We start from the raw sequence: 18,066 nt of genomic DNA, 5'->3' as shown, positions 1-18,066 counted from the left end.
TAATCAGAGGGCCATATTCTATTCGCCTTTATTTACCATGACTTTGCTTCTAATACTGTCCTTAGAATCTCTGAATGCCATACTTAAGCTGGAAGCACAAAGTGAAAGTTCTAATCTCTCTGTCCAAAATGCTTGGTTTTCTACAGTTCTCATTGATTCAAAGTACTCAGCTCTTCAAAATTTAAGTGATGAATATGTCCTTATCTGCTGCATGTGACTTTTAATAAATATCTAATATTAAAGAAAAATATTTTTTAAGATTTCGGAAAATAAATTGAACACCCCATATTTGTTTTATTTTCTTTTTAATTAAAGCACAATTACTGTGGAACAATGCTCTTGTACCTTGTCACTCACATAGTTTTAATAAAATGCTGATTGGCCAATAGCCAGGCAGGGTGACCAGGCAGGAAGTAGAGGTGGGGCAATGAGAACAGAAGAATTATGGGAAAAGGAAAGATTCAGTCTGCAGTTGTCACCCAGACACAGATTAAGCAAGATGAGAATGTTTCAGTGATAAAAGATACCAAGCTGTCCTGACCAGCAGAACATGAATGGACATCATGAGCCCTAGAGGGAAGGGTAATGAAAGGGACAAAAGACACAAGACATGGACATCAAGTCTGTATTTCTGATCAAGCTGCCAACTTTATTTTTTCTAGGGAACATTATATAACAAAGAGAAAGGGGGAGGATAGGTTGCTGGAATGTCAGGTGGCTAGCAAAAATATAATTGCTGGTTTAGGTTAGCAGCTTATAAAATAAAATGTCTCTCTGTACTTAGCTCCTTCACAGTCAAAAAATTCAAAGAAGACACAACAATATATATAATCTATACTCTCTGTGAATTTTTCATTTTTACTTGGCTTATTTTTCTTTATTCATTTTGATTTATGACTATCTGTACTCTGTCACTTTAAAGACTTTACCTTTTTTAAACCATTAACTTTCTTTTATGTCTTTCTATACTCTTCCTCTTCTATCTCCCAAACCTACATACATGTATCCAACACTGTGACCCATTTAGAGCATTTAGAGTTGTTTTATGTCTGAATCTGTCCTTATTTCATTATCTGTAATTCTTTACTGTCCAGGGGCGCTTTTTCTTAGTGCTTTTAAAATGTTAAGCACTTAAGAATCTAAGCTGTGACATTACTAGGTCAAATGCAGCACTTCCTGCTCTCTCCACACAGTCTAGCATGGCAGAACTGTTTGTGCCTCTGAGTCACATATACTGCCCCAATTCCAGGCACAAAGTTGATCCATATCACCATTAAGCAAGCTGCAGCAAGCTGCTCACAAACCTAACTCAAATGCTCTGTAGCCAGACCTCCTGTCTGAAAGAGTTAGAGTTTGCACCTGCAGATTAGAAAGCCAGCATTTTTAAATGGTTGCAACTTTTTTTTTTTGTGCTGTGGCTGAATCAGAAAAATCTCTCTTAAAGGAGCTTTGGCATGCTGCCAGTAAATAGCAAGAAGCTCTATTAAACTCTGTATTTTTATTTTTTTCTAGAATTACTTTTAAGCTCTCTCAGGTTTTACATGATGGAATTAGATAACCACACAGGTGTCAATCTGGTGGAGGAGGCAGCTTTTTTGTCCAGAACCAAAATAACCACAAAGAACCTATATTATTTAAAACACAGCTTGGCCCATAAGCTTTAGCTTCTTATTGGCTAACACTTATATTAATTTAACTCATTTCTATTAATCTGTATATCACCATAAGGTCGTGACCCACCAGTAAAATTCCTGCAAGTCTGGCTCTGGCAGTGGCTCCACAGTGTCTCTCTGACTCTACTTTCCTCCTCCCAGAATTTCCTTCAGTTTTCCTCACCTAGCTCTGTTCCCCAACATCTCTGCTATAGGCCCAAAGTAGTTCCTTTATTAACCAATGGAAGCAACATATAGACAGAAGGACATCTTACACCAGATAAAATACAGAGAGAGAGAGAGAGAGAGAGAGAGAGAGAGAGAGAGAGAGAGAGAGAGAGAGAGAGAGAGAGATATGTTGGGTGTGGTGGCACACCACCTTTAATCTCAACACTTGAGAGGCAGTGGCAGGTAGATCTCAGTGAGTTCAAGGACAGCTTGGTCTACAGAGTGAGTTCCAGGACAGACAAAAATACACAGAGAATCCCTATCTCTCAAAAAATAATTAAAAATAAAAATAAAAGAAATAGAGTTTAAAATAAAGCCATATAAATATGGAAAATACAAAGACAATCTGGATAATGTATGTTATTGTCTTGTCTTTGAATTGTTTGAGAGCTGAGGAAGGAGCAATAGCTGCTAAATGGCATTTGATTATTAATGCCGTGGGATTAATCCAACATATATATTTTTAAAATGCCTTAACTTCAAAATTTAAGTCAAAAGATATGTTTCTTTGGATAAGAAGATTTTCTTTTGTTTTCACAGGGAATGAGGGGCTTTGGATTCATTCTGTGTTAATAAAAATCAGGTTTGATAAAAGAAGAGCCCCTGAGAAATCTCTGATAGGACCTAGATGTCTGAATTCTTCATTCAGGCAGGAATTATAGGTGAAGTGACCAGGCAGAATGGAGAAGTTGGGTGACAAGAACAGGAAGATTCTGGGGAAAGGAAAGACCCAATCTGCAGTCATCACCCAGACATAGAGACAGCAAGATGAGAATGTTTTACTGATAAAAATGACTAAACCATGTAGCTAACACAGACAAGAATTTTGGGTTAATGTGGGATATAAGAGTTAATAAGAAGCCTGAGCTAATAGGCCAGTCAGTTTATAATTAATGTAGACCTCTGTATGTTTCTTTGGGTCTGAACAACTCCAGTACCGGGTGGGACAGAAACCTCTGTCAACACATAGTTATCTCCTTTCCTCCCTTCTGTTTCTTCCTGCTAATCATCCAAGTCTCTTCTTAAGTCCCTCTCAAATTCATGGCTCTTCTTGAATTTTTATCCTTAAACACAAACACACACACTCCAGCACACATACATACATACAAACAGACAAGAGACATGAATAAATACATAAATAAAACCTGCATATTCCTTTATTGTTAGTGGTGCGTATATAGTTTCAGCACTGATGAGTTGATTTGTAGAATTAGTTGTGAGCTTCCCCCAAGGAAGACCATTTCTCCTTCTCTCAGAATTCCTTAGTTGCCTGTCATTCTTTGTTTATAGGGTGTTCCTCTGAAATTTCCCCTTCCTTGTAAGCATTCCTATTATTGTTGTAATTCAAGTAGGTTTAGGCAGTCATGCTTTTGAGATGTCATGGTGAAAGTTTCCTTGTAACTTCTAGAAGGCAGAATCTTGTGGCAACTTCCCTGGTCTTGAGGTCTTGTTTCATCAACTAGTACTTTTATTGATTCTTCGGGATTTTTACATAATACACTCAGACAACAATCACTTCTCAGCCTTTCCATGTCCATTCTCTCCCATTCTTGTTACACCCTCCAATTAACAAATGCCCAGTTTGTGTTATCTATATACTTACTGTAGCATGGTTAAACTCTCAGTGGCCTGTCCCTTAAATAGAAGTGATTCCTTCTTGTACTGTACCAGCAATGGAAGCCATAAATTGTGAAGAGATACAGTTCTCAACCTTATCACACTTTTTAAGACTTATCTTCAACCGTTGCCTGTTTAGGCTGTTATTTGGGGAGCGGGAAGGGAATTTAGGTAAGGGTAGTAGTTGTCATAAAATCCTTTCATCTTTTTCTTACTCAGCTGTGCACAGGCAATCATCAATATCCCCCCAAAAGTAGCTTCTTTGCTCTTTACAGTCAGTAGAAGTACCAAACATGTGCTTCCACATGATTTCTAGTGACAACACAGACCAGAAATATAGCCTCTGTCTGTAATAGGGCCATGGACCCAGATGAGGATCTCAGAGTCAGCTTGGACTATGGAAATCACCATGTCCTCAGGCAACAGAGCAAGCCACTCAGATCAATATGACCCACTGTGGCAGCATGACCCATGGACATTTACATGGCTTCAGGTGGCAGCATAGACCATAGACATCCACATGGCTTTTGGTGGTAACACGGCTATGGGCATTAATGTGGACAATAGCACCATAAAGCCAGACATGACCCTCAGCAGCAAAACAGACATGGACATTACCACTGCTTCTGAGATGTTTCCTGAACCTTAGGTGCAGGAGTTGAATACCCAGGCTTAATTAGCATGAATTCCTGACTGATATAATATTTGAAATTTCATGAAATTTAAGAATAAAAAATCATTCAAGCTTAGAACATTGTCTAGATTAGGAAAAATGTCTTTTTATGACATTTTTCGGGGGATATTACAGGCTGTTACCAAAAGTTAAAGTCCATCATGAGTTCTCTCTATTGATTCCACAATCCACACTCTAACTCTGCCCTTACTGTAGTGGATGGAAGTTCCTTTGTTCACTACCTCAGGAATGTCAATTTCGTGAAGAAATTCATGAAGGAATTTTGGTTACTTTCTTGTGTCCTCTTTGCTCTGCGTGACTTCCTCAGGCTGTTTTCTTAACACAACTCAGGACTATTTGTCCATGAATAACAAGGTCCATAGAGAGGACATGGACCTCCCACATGAAGTAAGAAACATCAAGATTCTGCAAAAGGCTACACATATATAAAATCCATTATAATTCCAGTTCTTTTCATATAGCCTAGCTACTGGAAAATGTCAAAATGTCTACAGAGTATTTATGAAATAAATGGAAAATCTCATCTACAGCCATATAAGGTCATGTAACATGTAGCTAATGAATAGTTTCTTGAGCCTCACCACAAGGCAAATCTAGGTTTTTTTTTCTTATGAACATTTTTTGTCAAGATCCATGACTTCAATAAATGAGAAAGCAAATCTCTCTCTAGGGAACTCTTACTCTCCTATTTAGTGTTTTAGCAACTTGATACAAGCTTGATACTCTTCTTGTTCACCTGCATAGAGAGAATTTTAATTGAGACTCTATCTCCATCACATTGTAGGTAATTGTTGGGGCATTTTTTTGGTTTGTTTGTTTGCTTATTTAATAATCGATGTGAGGAATGTACAGAACACTGTGCTCATTATCACCCCTAAGCAGATAGTTCTGAGTTGTATTAAGAAAACAGGCTGATACAGCTATGGAGAGAAGGGAAGACACACGACAGAAAGCAACATCCTTCTGTTCTCTCTGCTTTAGCTCCTGCTTCTAGATTCCTGCCCCAATTTGCCTCAATAGTAGACTATGTGTTGTAATGTGAAATAAACCCTTTTCTCAATCACTTGGTTTTTGTTCACAGTGTTTCTCACAGCAACTGAGGGCAAATTAGGAAAATCACTATACAGTTTTTTGAGTTTTTCTTATACATTCCTCACCTCTCTTTGAAAAATCCCAGATGAAAATCACTCCCTCAGGGAGGCAGCTTTTAGAAGTGATTGTGTATTGTGGCAGAAGGCAGCATTAACTTAGGTCACACTCAATTTGAAATAAACACAGCACACAGGTGTATAGAGGCTCAAAGACAGAAATCAAAACTAGGGAAATTTCATCTCTTTCTGTTTTTAGGAGGAAATAAAAGGGCAGAGTGGTCACTTGAGACTGGGAACTTTTGTGATTTCTCTGCCTGATTAAACTTAAAGTGGTGTGTCACTGGGCCAAGGAGCTTAAGGGCAAATGAGAAACTCACTGTGCATTGTTACAGAACAGAGCTAAATCCCATCTCAGGAAAGAGACTTGGGAACTTTCTAATAGAAGAAGCCTGGTCAGCTGCAAACAACCCCTAAAATACAGAATAAAGTCTTTTCAAATTGACAAAGCCTAGTCAGTTTTCAATTACTTAGCTGTACATAAATCACATTTAGGTGCAAGAACAGAAAATGAGGGAAAAATAAAACAAGATAGATTTGTACAAATAAGGATGTTAGAGTTTGCTGGGACCATATGAAGAAAAAGAATTAATTCTTTGCCTTCAAGCTACTATTTGGTAGGGTTACCTGTTAATCTGCAGAACAAAACTTTGAAAGAAAGAGTTTGAGACAGGAAGTAAAAAGAAATGAAAGGGAAAAAGAAAATAAACAGAAGCACTTTTTAAAAATTTCTCCTTCAGCATGACCTCTTTTTATTTCTCTGCTTGAACTCCCTGGTTTTAGTAAAGTGAATCACCTGCAGTTTAATGGACTTATGATTATCTACTTTTATTCTGTGTTCTTGCCTAAGCTATTCTGTCTATGGCACCCTTGATTTTCCTCTTGAGTGGCTCATATTCCTTCTTTGCACCCTGAAGGTTTTCTAATTGTGGAGAAATGTTCCCTGATGTACCAAAACACTGATTCATAGGTCATGAAATGCACTAAGTAAGAGATAACATTTTATTTTATTTTACATAATCTTCTATTTTCATAGATTAGCTCATTGTGCAGAAGAATCATCACATATATTTGAGCTGGCTAGTGAACAATAAAAACTTTTTTTCTTTCCTTTTTTTGGTTTTTTGAGACAGGGTTTCTCTGTAGCTTTTAAGCCTGTGCTGGAACTAGCTCTTGTAGCCCAGGCTAGCCTCAAACTCACAGAGATCTGCCTGCCTCTGCCTCCTGAGTGCTGGGATTAAAAACATGTGCCACCACCATCTAGTCAATACAAACTTTTTTAAATTACCCAATATCAATTACTCATCTCTTCATAATCACCCTCATAACCTAGGAAGAAATAAAAAATGTATTATAGCATCAGTGTAAACCTATTGCTAATAATTAAAAAATAATACACAGCATCCATATACATTTAACAAAGATGGATTAGTATAATTTGTTTTGTTCATAGATGAATAAATCTAACATAAATAAAACAGAAAGAGATATGATAGCAAAGACGATGTACATTGTTTTTCAGTAGCAGTCAGACAGTAGCTGACAAAATGAGATAATCAGTGAATGTTATTTAATTCTCACATCTCTGAACCATTCATATTCTCAAAACCCCTTGTTCTACATCTTCTGAAAAATGCAATACTTCTTTATTTCTGAAAACCTCATGCTTTACCCACTAATCAAAACTCAAACACATTTCATTAGTCCTTTGCTTTGAGGAGATAGTCAATGCTGAACTCATTGAAAATAAAATCACTTAAAACTGCAAATGTTTATGTTTAATGAAAAGAATTACCACTGAAGAGATTTTTCAAATATTACAAGTTATCTCCAGTTATTTTTAAAAGTTTCATTAATAAGTTTTATTATTGAGATGTAGACTGCCTTTCCTTTGTGGTTACATACTAGGAAACACATAAGATTAAAGAAAAATGGAGAAACAAAATATATTTCAGACCTACAACATTTCAGAAATTGTTTATTGTAATTAAAAAAATCTCAGAAATTTTTTGGGATCGTTTGGCTATAAGGGCATTATAGGTTTGTTCACAATATATTTACAATTGATCCTTTAACTGTAGTTTTCTGAAATGACAGGGTAGTGTTCACATACAAACTGGTATTACTTATTCCTCAACTGTGAGTAATGAGAGACAGCAAGGACATTCAATCTGCTTATGACACCTAAAGAAAAATATAAACAAACGTTAAGACACATTGATGCACATTTTTAGGGTAGGTAAACCATTAGTAAATAATAGATTTGTAAGAAAAAATTTCCATACCTAGGTGCTAGATAGAAGGAGATATGTCAATAGATTTCTAAATACAATCTATGTTTTTAATGCTTTGCAAACAAATAAGTGCACTTATCATTATATTCTTTGAAATATATGGTACTTCCACATGTGGTTATAAAATGCTATCATCATTGAACATTAACTACTCACATAAATCCAAAAATATGTGTATATACATTTATATATGAATACACACACACACACACACACACACATATACATTTCAGACAGGGTATCACTGTATGTCCTGGTCCCTTGGAAATTTCTATGTAAACCTTGAGCCTGGAATATAGATTATATAGTTAAAATAACCAGTTCAGTGGACTTTTTTCCATAATATTACTCAGTAACTATTTTAGTAGTTGAAGGTTGATTCCCTCGCCTTGGATGTTATATCCCACTACATAAATGGGAAAGGAACATACACAAAGTAGTTCAATGTTGAATATATGAAGTGTCTTTTCTTTATGGTTCCAAAGATATGATCATACTGTCTCCAGATTGATGAACAGCTTTATCTTCTGAGTCTAATTAAGAAATGGAACGATAGGTATCAAAAATATCTTGAGAGTTGTGACTGGATTTTGATTTGTGATCCTCATTGCTAAATAAAGGCTACTGAGACATCTGCCCCTTACAACAACTATAGGTAGTCCCCTAAATACCCAAATTATTTTTCTTATTCTTCAATCTATACCTTTCTTTTCTGTAAAACCTTGTACTCTAAATAAATGTTTAATATTTCCATTAAACAATAAAGGCTGTACCTACATATGCCATTAAACTTCACTTTTAAGATCAGTTTAATTGGGCGGTGGCGGGGAGGAGGCGGAAATCCTCAATAAATAAATAAATTAAAAAAAGATCAGTTTAATTTTATTGGTGTGTGTCTATACATTATTCAAAAACTAAGCATTAGTATCACAAAATTTCCAAGCTCCCATTTGGTAATTTTTCAAAGTCACTAAAATAAAATTTCCCCATTAAATTTCTATTCATTTGTTTTTTTTTCTTACTAGTGATAGGGTCACTTATATTAAGTGCTGCATAAATCCCTGAATTTGAAATATATTTTTGTAGGTCCTACATCACGGGGATTTGGCCCTTCACTCAGTCAGTGTATTATGCCTGTGTCTAGGGAGATGGAGGGAAAAAATGTCCTCTCTACCGCAGACTGCACAGTATCTTTGACTCCAGACCCCAATGTATGTTTATCTAAGGTGTCTGCTGTTTATGAATTAAATCTGTCCATCCTCATCCATTCAAGTATTTTTCTTTTAGCTTGTCAAACTACTTGAGTGATTGATTTACGCTATTTGAACAGATGGCTGCAATGTGGTAGTGGTGCAGCAATCTTAGGTGATTTTCCTCCCATAAATTTACTTAAAAGCTCAATCGCATTTTGACTTTATGTAAACGGTTCTATTGACCTGTGTTCCTCTGAGCCAGTCATGTAATCCCTACCTACCAACCAAGATCAACCTCTGTTTTTTTCTCATACACTAGAAATCTTACTCACAGATGTATCTTTATTCCAAATTTTTAAAGTTGAAAAAAAATTGGTCGTTGTTTCATTGCATTCAAAATAGGGAGGAGGAAAAAGAAAGGTCATCAAACTATATACATCATAAAAAGATAAAGGATGATTACCAGGGTATAGGACAAAACAGCTGCAGAGTACAGAAGTGACAACAAGGGAAGGGAACAATCAAAACAAGCTGTTATGGCGCATATATAAAATTACCATACTAAAAGTATTACTTATTTAAAATTAAAATAATTAAAATTTTTGAAATTGTATTTTCCATACTTATAATTTTTAATTATGCAAAAAATTTCAGTTAGCCATCTGAATTATAGTCTATGAAGTTTACAAACCATGGTGTCACAATGGACATAAGTATTGAATGCAAGTGTCTTTTGACTGAAAAATTTCATTGCCTTTATCATTTACACCAAAATTTCACTAACCAATTATTAACTCTATGATTCAACTCATATTGAATAAGGGTATATTATGTTAAATTGTCATACCCTAAGGACTCTGAACATATAAAATTATACAGAATGAGATTTCAAATTGCATCATTTCTCAACTGACAAACAAAGATAAAATAAGAATTTGCATAAGACAAAATAGTTGACAGAGTATAATCTGCTACTTTACAGATAAATGTATATTAGAGTTTTTTCCTTTTTCCTATTTCATAGGAAATAATTAATTCCAAATAAGAAAAAAAAATGGTGGGATATATTCTTTATATATCTTCTGAGCTTCAGAAGATGAGTAAAATATTGACAGATGTGCACAGAGGAAAGGCTTCCTGAATCTGATGGAAATCTGAGCAAAGATGTTACTACTCTATTTCCAGGAAAATGAGTGGGAATGCACTTCTATCTTAAGTGGTCACTGCTGTCAAGTGGCTCCAAAAGCTTCTTAACCTTTTTTCCAATGCATCAATCATCAACAGCACCAACGATGCAGAAACAGAATTTACTCACAGTATAACAAAGCCGTGGCCTGCAGAGTCTCAAGAGGTAAAAGAAGAACCCACAGCTCAGTCTGTCTTTAGTTGTACTTATTCTTTAAAGCTGATACATATTTTCTCAAGAAAACGTTTGACCTGAAACATCTCTACTGAAAATTGGAAATTAAATTATGAATATTTCTGAAGAAGCATAGAATTCTTTTTGTTTAAAATCATAAAATTAATAAAGACCTCTATTTGTCAATGTAAGACATTTTCCATCAGAGACATTTTGCAAGAATGGAAAAATCACATGAAGGGACAGTGTTTAACCTATCAAAGTAGGTCATTTTGACAACATGGTATTAAGAAATTCTCTGTGCTACCAAAACTAAGAAGTGCTGTGCTTGAGAGAATTTTATTTTGATTTAATATTACACTCTTCAATCTTGCTAACCAAAAACTTATTGAATATTTCAGTCATCTTTTTCATGAAATGGTGTATTCTAGAAAACAGAATCTTAACTATTGCACTCGTATCCTGCTTAAAAGCCCCAAGCAACTTTCTTTCAACAGGTTTTACCTCAAATAACCTCCACAAGATGGTTTTCAAAGGACTCGACTTACAATATTTTTTGAAAAATATGAAGATTTATATAATAGTGAAATATTTGAAACAAAAATAAAATAAGTAGATACTATTTAGAATCTTATAATTACCCTAAGGTGAAAATTATGAAACTGTCAAGTGTTGGAAGTAATAAGGACCAATGACAGTGTCCACACATAAAGTTTCTTGTTAAGGTTTCTATTGCTGTGAAGAGGCAATTCTTTTAAAGGAAATTATTTAATTGATTCAGGTTTACACTTCCTGAGGTTTAGTTCATTATCTTCATGGTCGCATGCAGGCAGAGAGAGTGGCATGCATGGTATGCATGCAGGTGGATCTGGAGAAGGAGCTGAGCATTCTATGTCATGATCCTCAGGTGATAGAAAGTGAACCGTGCTATACTTGTGTGTAGCTTGAGCATAAAAGACCTCAAAGCTCACCTCTACAGTGACACACTTCTTCCAATAGGGTCACACTTACTCCAACAAAGCCATAACTCCTACTAGTGCTAAACCCTATGGATGTCATTTTCTTTCACACTACCAGATTAAACAACAGCATCTACAGTAGCTTTGTTCATAACAAAAACAAGAAACAAGACAAATGTCAAAAACAGGAAAATACAGCTGCACCATGCAATGTTATATATTCTTGAAAATGACTGACCTTCTTTTGTATAATCATGAGTGACTTTTAGTAACTTCAGTAGTGAAGAAATAATTCCAGAAGATATTGAAATATGTTAGCTTTTTAAAACCTAAACAAAACTACTATATTCTACTAAAATTGCCCAGAGCTACTGAACTTTCTGTTTGTTAAATAGAAACCCTTCTGTATATGGCAAGAATTTATTTCTTCGAAGATTGTTTTTCTGAGATAAAAAATATAGATACTGACTACTAGTGATTGGATATATTTCCCTTCAAATTCCAATTTAATTGGTGGGAAATCCTATTTTCTAAGGACACAGTATTGGAAATGGACTTGTTGAACTGTACATGAATCTTGGGAGTAAATTCCTCATTTGGGAAAAATATCCAGATAAGAAGAGACAGGGCTTATTGCTTTTCTTTCTGATTTTTGTCATGTGAAGACACACACACACACACACACACACACACACACAAGTGGGTAACTGGAATCAGAAGTCTGCCCATGAGAGTTGTATTACAGGCTTTATTTCAAATTAATGAAGAAACCATCAATGAAAATTTATGTTTCAATGCAAACTTGTGACATTGATTAAATATTGCCTAGTTTTGAAATCTTAGAAAACAATTATATTCTCTACAGTCAGGACAATTTAATTAACCATTATTAGGAGAGCTTGTTGCTCTGGATGTTCAGAAAAAGTGTTCAAAGAAAAAGCATAATTGGCAATTTGGCTCAATAAGAAATATTTGGATTGTTATTTATTGCTGTATAATATCAAACTGAAATTAAATAAAAATTAGTAATCTCCTTGTGATTAATTTCTTTACTATAAAATATTTAAAAAAGAAAATGAAAGCATGAGTGTAAAAAAATCACAGACTGACAATGAAACCTATTAAAACTGGTAAAATAATACACTACAGACCAAATAATGGAGAAGATTACTTAAGGTCAATATAATGCTATTATTTACTACTCTTTTAAGTATTCCTGGAATTTTATAATAGGTTTATTTTTATAAGGGGCATGATGGTATTAAAGTGAGAAAGGAAGTGAGAGGAAATGGAGATAAAAATGCAATGAGTGAAGAGGTGAGGAGGCAAGATAAGGGAAAGGAGAGAAGGATCAAAGATAATGTAATACATGTATACACGGACTCAGATCACACATACACTTTTGATTATATCTCTGAATATGATTAGTTTTTAGATGTCATTTTCTTTGTATCATGAGTGTGTTTCTGTGAGTCCATTTCATCAGTATATAAAATTGAAAATAAAATTACAAGTCAGTTGATTAGAAATGTATTTTAAATATGTTAAAGTCCTAGCATAAAATGTGCATTCAATAAAACAAGTCCTTACAAGATATACACATTGATAAGGCATATAATAGGGAAAAAAGATGCATATGACCATGAATTCTGTGGCAATAAGCTCAATGAAAAAGAATAATCCAAGTTACATTATATTCACTTTAATCATTAGAAGTCTATAAACAAGTAACATATGGCTACTTAAGAAGAAAGAGTGCTGAACTGGCTGAAGCATATTAGTGAATATAAAGGCTTTAAGTTCATTTTGCAGCAGGAGTTGGAGAATAAAGAAGATGTTAAAAAAAGGAGGTAAGGTGCTGCATTTGTCATTAATAGAAGGAAAATAATGACAGAGATATTGAAGGTGGAATAAACAAGATGAAGACTTGATCCCAGAAAAAGACAGAAGTCACTTTTATTGGTACTGATGCAAAAGTTAGGATTAGTAAAATCAGAGGAAAATTACTTGTATTTGTGGAATTTCTTTAAATTTTCTGAGAAATTGTTCTCATGACTTCACATATGCACAGTGGTGAGTTAATAATAAATCTATTACCAGAGAGGAAACATCCCTGGCCCAAGCCTACAACAAGATGTAAGATATATACATAAATGTAATTAACAAGTAATATAATGAACAAGGTGAACTTTAGTCAAATATTTTAAGCTTTAGTTCTAAAATTCCACGTAGTTCTAGTAATTCATTTCTATTACTCTTGAGGAAAGAAAGCATCAAAATTTAATATCCTAATTAAATTTAATATCTGGCCAGATAACCAGTAATTAAAACAATTATATAGGTAATTTCTAAAACCATAGTTTTGTATAACAACATTATCTATTGTTACACCTTCTTTCAACAGAAAGTATATATATATATGTGTGTGTGTGTGTGTGTGTGTGTGTGTGTGTACATATATATATGTATTTGTATAAACCTTCATATTTTCAAAGCATCACAGTGATAACTGTTTCATGAGCTAATGGTTGTTGAATAATGCATGTTAAGGAATCCCAGGCTATGGCAAGATAAACCAATTATATTTGCTTGATTATAAAGGGAAAACTCACAACACGGGATTGATAAGTCCAATTACAGCTGTGAAACTTGGGAACCACAGTGAGTGCAAACCCTAGGTCACCTGGCATTTTTCTCTGGGTACCCACAAGATCATGCCTTATCTTGGTCCCCTCTCTTAAAGATCATTGGCTGACAGAGATTCCCCTTCACCTCCCCCTTTTCTCAAAATAAGATGGTTCCAAGCCCAATACAAAACTATATAAAATAGAAACAGATATCAAGTATAAAATTACAACCGACATAAACAATATTAAGCAAGGAACACAGGAAAATGTTTTAATATTTTATTCTAAAAAGTCTAAGTTTGCATTGGAAGTAGCTTGGCTAAACCATAAGAGGAAGGTAACTGTGAATATCTAATCTTCAACCCCATCAAGTGGCTAAGAAGGGAGAAAATATTATTTGAGTAGGCAGGAGGTGCACTCAAGCACCTTCCAAAGCATAATCATGCAGTATATGACAGAGACAACCCACTAACTGATTCCTCAAAGTCTCATTTGCAATGTTAAAGCAACCAACTTTGACTAAGGCCTAGAATAACTGATAGACCATTTTCAGAGGTAGAAAAAATTTTCAGAACTGTCTTATCCAGTCTTGGAAAGGTTTTTCAGTCTTTTTCCTTGTGCCCTGTTTATACAGTCTGGATACGATGTATTTTGTCAGTGGTTGAGGCATGGATAGTTTCTTGCCCAAAAGCCAATTGTACCAAAAAGAGAACAAATTACTAAGTGGAGTGTCTTTGGTTCTCAACTTTCTCTCAGGAATAGATTGGTGCTGTCAGGAGCAATCATGTCTCATGTCAACAGTACCCCAAATTATTGAAATGCCATGTTCTAGATATCCTTGAAGTGGTTGAAGATTATCTGTCTATATAGAGTACAATGACTATGCATCTAAATAACTGAAATGAATAACTATTGATCTCCCCATCCTCCCTTATCACTTTTTTCTCCCTATATCCCCTTACCCCCCACCCCCAGCCTCAAGTTTCCAATTTTTGCCTGGCAAATTGTCTCCTTCAAATATCCAGGAGGATAACTATATGTTTTTCTTTGGGTTCACCTTCTTATTTAGCTTTTCTGGGATCACAGATTATAGGCTCAATGTCTTTTATTTATGGCTAGAATCCACTTATGAGTAGTACATACCATATTCATCTTTTTGGGTCTGGGTTACCAAAATCAGGATAGTGTTTTCTATTTCCATCCATTTGCATGCAAAATTCAAGATGTCATTGTTTTTTACCACTCAGTAATACTCTAATGCATACATATTCCACACTTTCTTTATCCATCCGTCCATTGAGGGGCATCTAGGTTGTTTCCAGGTTCTGGCTATAACAAATAATGCTGCTATAAACATAGTTGAACAAATGCTTTTGTCATATGATAGGGCATCTCTTGGGTATATTCCCAAGAGTGATATTGCTGAATCCTGGGGTAGGTTGATCCTGAATTTCCTAAGAAACCACCACACTGATTTCCAAAGTGGTTGCACAAATTTGCATTCCCACCAGCAATGGATGAGTGCTCCCCTTACTTCACATCCTCTCCAGCAGAGGCTATCATTGGTGTTTTTGATTTTAGCCATTCTGACAGGTACAAGATGTTATCTCAAAGTTGTTTTGATTTGCATTTTCCTGATAGCTAAGGAAGTTGACCTTAAGTGTCTTTTGACCATTTGAACTTCTTCTGTAGAGAATTCTCTGTTCAGTTCAGTGCCCCATTTTTTAATTGGGTTAATTAGCATTTTAAAGTCTAGTTTCTTGAGTTCTCTATATATTTTGGAAATCAGACCTTTGTCTGTTGCGGTGTTGATGAAGATCTTCTCCCAGTCAGTAGGTTGCCTTTTTGTCTTAATGACAGTGTCCCTTGCTTTACAAAAGCTTCTCAGTTTTGGGAAGTCCCATTTATTCAAAGTTGTCCTTATTGTCTGTGCTTCTAGAGTTATATGTAGGAAGTGGTCTCCTGTGCCCATGTGTTGTAGAGTACTTCCCACTTTCTCTTCTATCAGGTTCAGTGTGTTCAGGTTGATATTGAGGTCATTAATCCATTTGGACTTGAGTTTTGTGCATGGTGATATATGTATATCTATTTTCACTCTTTTACAGGTTGACATCCAGTTTTGTTAAAATAAGAGCAGCAGAGCTGCGTCCCCAGCACCCGGCCGCCCACATGGCTAGCTTAATACCCGAAATAATTACACGGAAACTGTATTCTTTTAAACACTGCCTGGCCCCAATAGTTCCAGCCTCTTATTGGCTAGCTCTTACATATTGATCTAACCCATTTCTATTATTCTATGTAGTCCACGAGCCGGCTTACCAGGAATGATCTTAACCTGCATCTGCTTGGAGTGCGGGAACCATGGCGACTCCCTGACTCAACTTCTTTCTCCCAGCATCCTGTTCTGTTTTCTCCGCCTACCTAAGGGTTGGCCTATGAAATGGGCCTAGGCAGTTTCTTTATTAATAAGAAATCATTCCCACATCACAGTTTTCTAGCACCATTTGCTGAAGATGCTTTCTTCCATTGTATACTTTAGCTCCTTTGTCAAAAATCAGGTGTTCATAGGTTTGTGGCTTAAAATACAGGTCTTCTATTCAAGTCCATTGGTCAACATCTCTGTTTTGTGACAATACCAAGCTGTTTTCATTACTGTAGCCCTGTAATATAGTTTGAAGTCAGGGTTGGTAATGCCACTAGAAGTACCTTTATTGTATAGGATTGTTTTGGCTATCCTGGGTTTTTTTGTTTTTCCACATAAAGTTGACTATTATTCTCTCAAGGTCTGTGAAGAATTTTGTTGGCATTTTAATGGGGATTGTTTTGAATTTATAGATTGCCTTTGATAGAATTGTCATTTTTACTATGTTGATCCTACTCATTCAAGATCATGGGATATCCTTCCATTTTCTGGTATCCTCCTCAATTTCTTTCTTCAAAGACTTAAAGTTTTTGTCAAATAGATCTTTTACTTCCTTGGTTAGAGTTACCTACCCCAAGATACTTTATGCTATTTGTGGCTATTGTGAAAGGTGAAGTTTCTCTGATATCCTGCTCTGCTTCCTTTTTCTTTGTGTATAGATGGATTACTGATTTTTTTGGAGTTGATCTTGTATCCTGCCACATTACTAAAGGTGTTTAGCAGCTTTAGGAGTTCTTTGGTAGAGTCACTTATGTACACTATCATATCATCTGCAAATAACAAAAGTTTTACTTTTTCTTTTCCATTTTTAATCCCCTTGATCTCCTTATGTTGTCTTATTGCTATTGCTAGAACTTCAATCATTATATTGAAGAGGTGTGGAGAGAGTGGACAGCTTCATCTTGTTCCTGATCTTAGTGGAATGGCTTTAAGTTTCTCTCCATTTAAATTGATGTTAGCTGTTGGTTTGAAGTTATTAGAAGTTATAGCCATCATGGATATTCCTGTGCAAATAAAGACAGTCAGTTGTCCAGCATATGTATCTAATAACTGCATGATTACTGAATCAGCCTTTTCTGATTCCTCAAGTGAGTTGCCCATTGAAAATCTGAAAAAGTGCTTATAATGTTTTGCACATATTTTAATTTTCCAAATTCTGTAAAATGGAACACATCAATCTGCCAGATATAGCCCTTTGGATACCCTTTGGGTTACTCCCTTCACTTAACAGCATTTGATTATAGAATTAGCAAGTAGAATATCACTTTATAATCTCCTTATCTTGTTTACCTTGTAATAGGAATCTCATTAAACCTCTGAAATTGACATGATGTTTTTCATGAAGTCCAGAGACCTTTAGCACACTTCCAATCAATAATTGATCAATTTCTGCATTACATTGTGCCATAGGACCTGGCATGGATCATATGGAATCTGATATGTTATGTATACAGGACAAAGCCAATTCCTGATTATGCCTTGAAACTGTATGAATAATGAAGCCAGTTCTGTATCCCCTGGTATAAATTCAGCAGTTTCAATATGCAAGACAACTCTTTTGGCATATTGTGAATTAGTAACTATAGTGAGAGAATCTTTAAAATCCCTTAGTGCCATAAGAATGGCATATAACTCTGCCTTCTGGACAGAATTATAAGGTCTTTGTTTCAACTTACTTAATTCTTCTGCTTTGTAACATGCCTTTCTTGATTTATTTGCATTAGTATAAAATGTACAGGCTCTAGTTATTGGCACAAAACATAAAATTCGGGGAAGAATCCAAATAAATCTTTTTTATAACATTAAGCCTAATGCTTTTGGGATAATTGCTATTAATCTCTCCCAAAAACTTAGCACATGTTATTTGCCATG

The sequence above is a fragment of the Microtus ochrogaster genome, linkage group LG3 (assembly GCF_000317375.1).
Source record: "Microtus ochrogaster isolate Prairie Vole_2 linkage group LG3, MicOch1.0, whole genome shotgun sequence".
NCBI classification, from domain to species: Eukaryota; Metazoa; Chordata; class Mammalia; order Rodentia; family Cricetidae; genus Microtus; species Microtus ochrogaster.
This window is presented reverse-complemented; position numbering follows the sequence as displayed.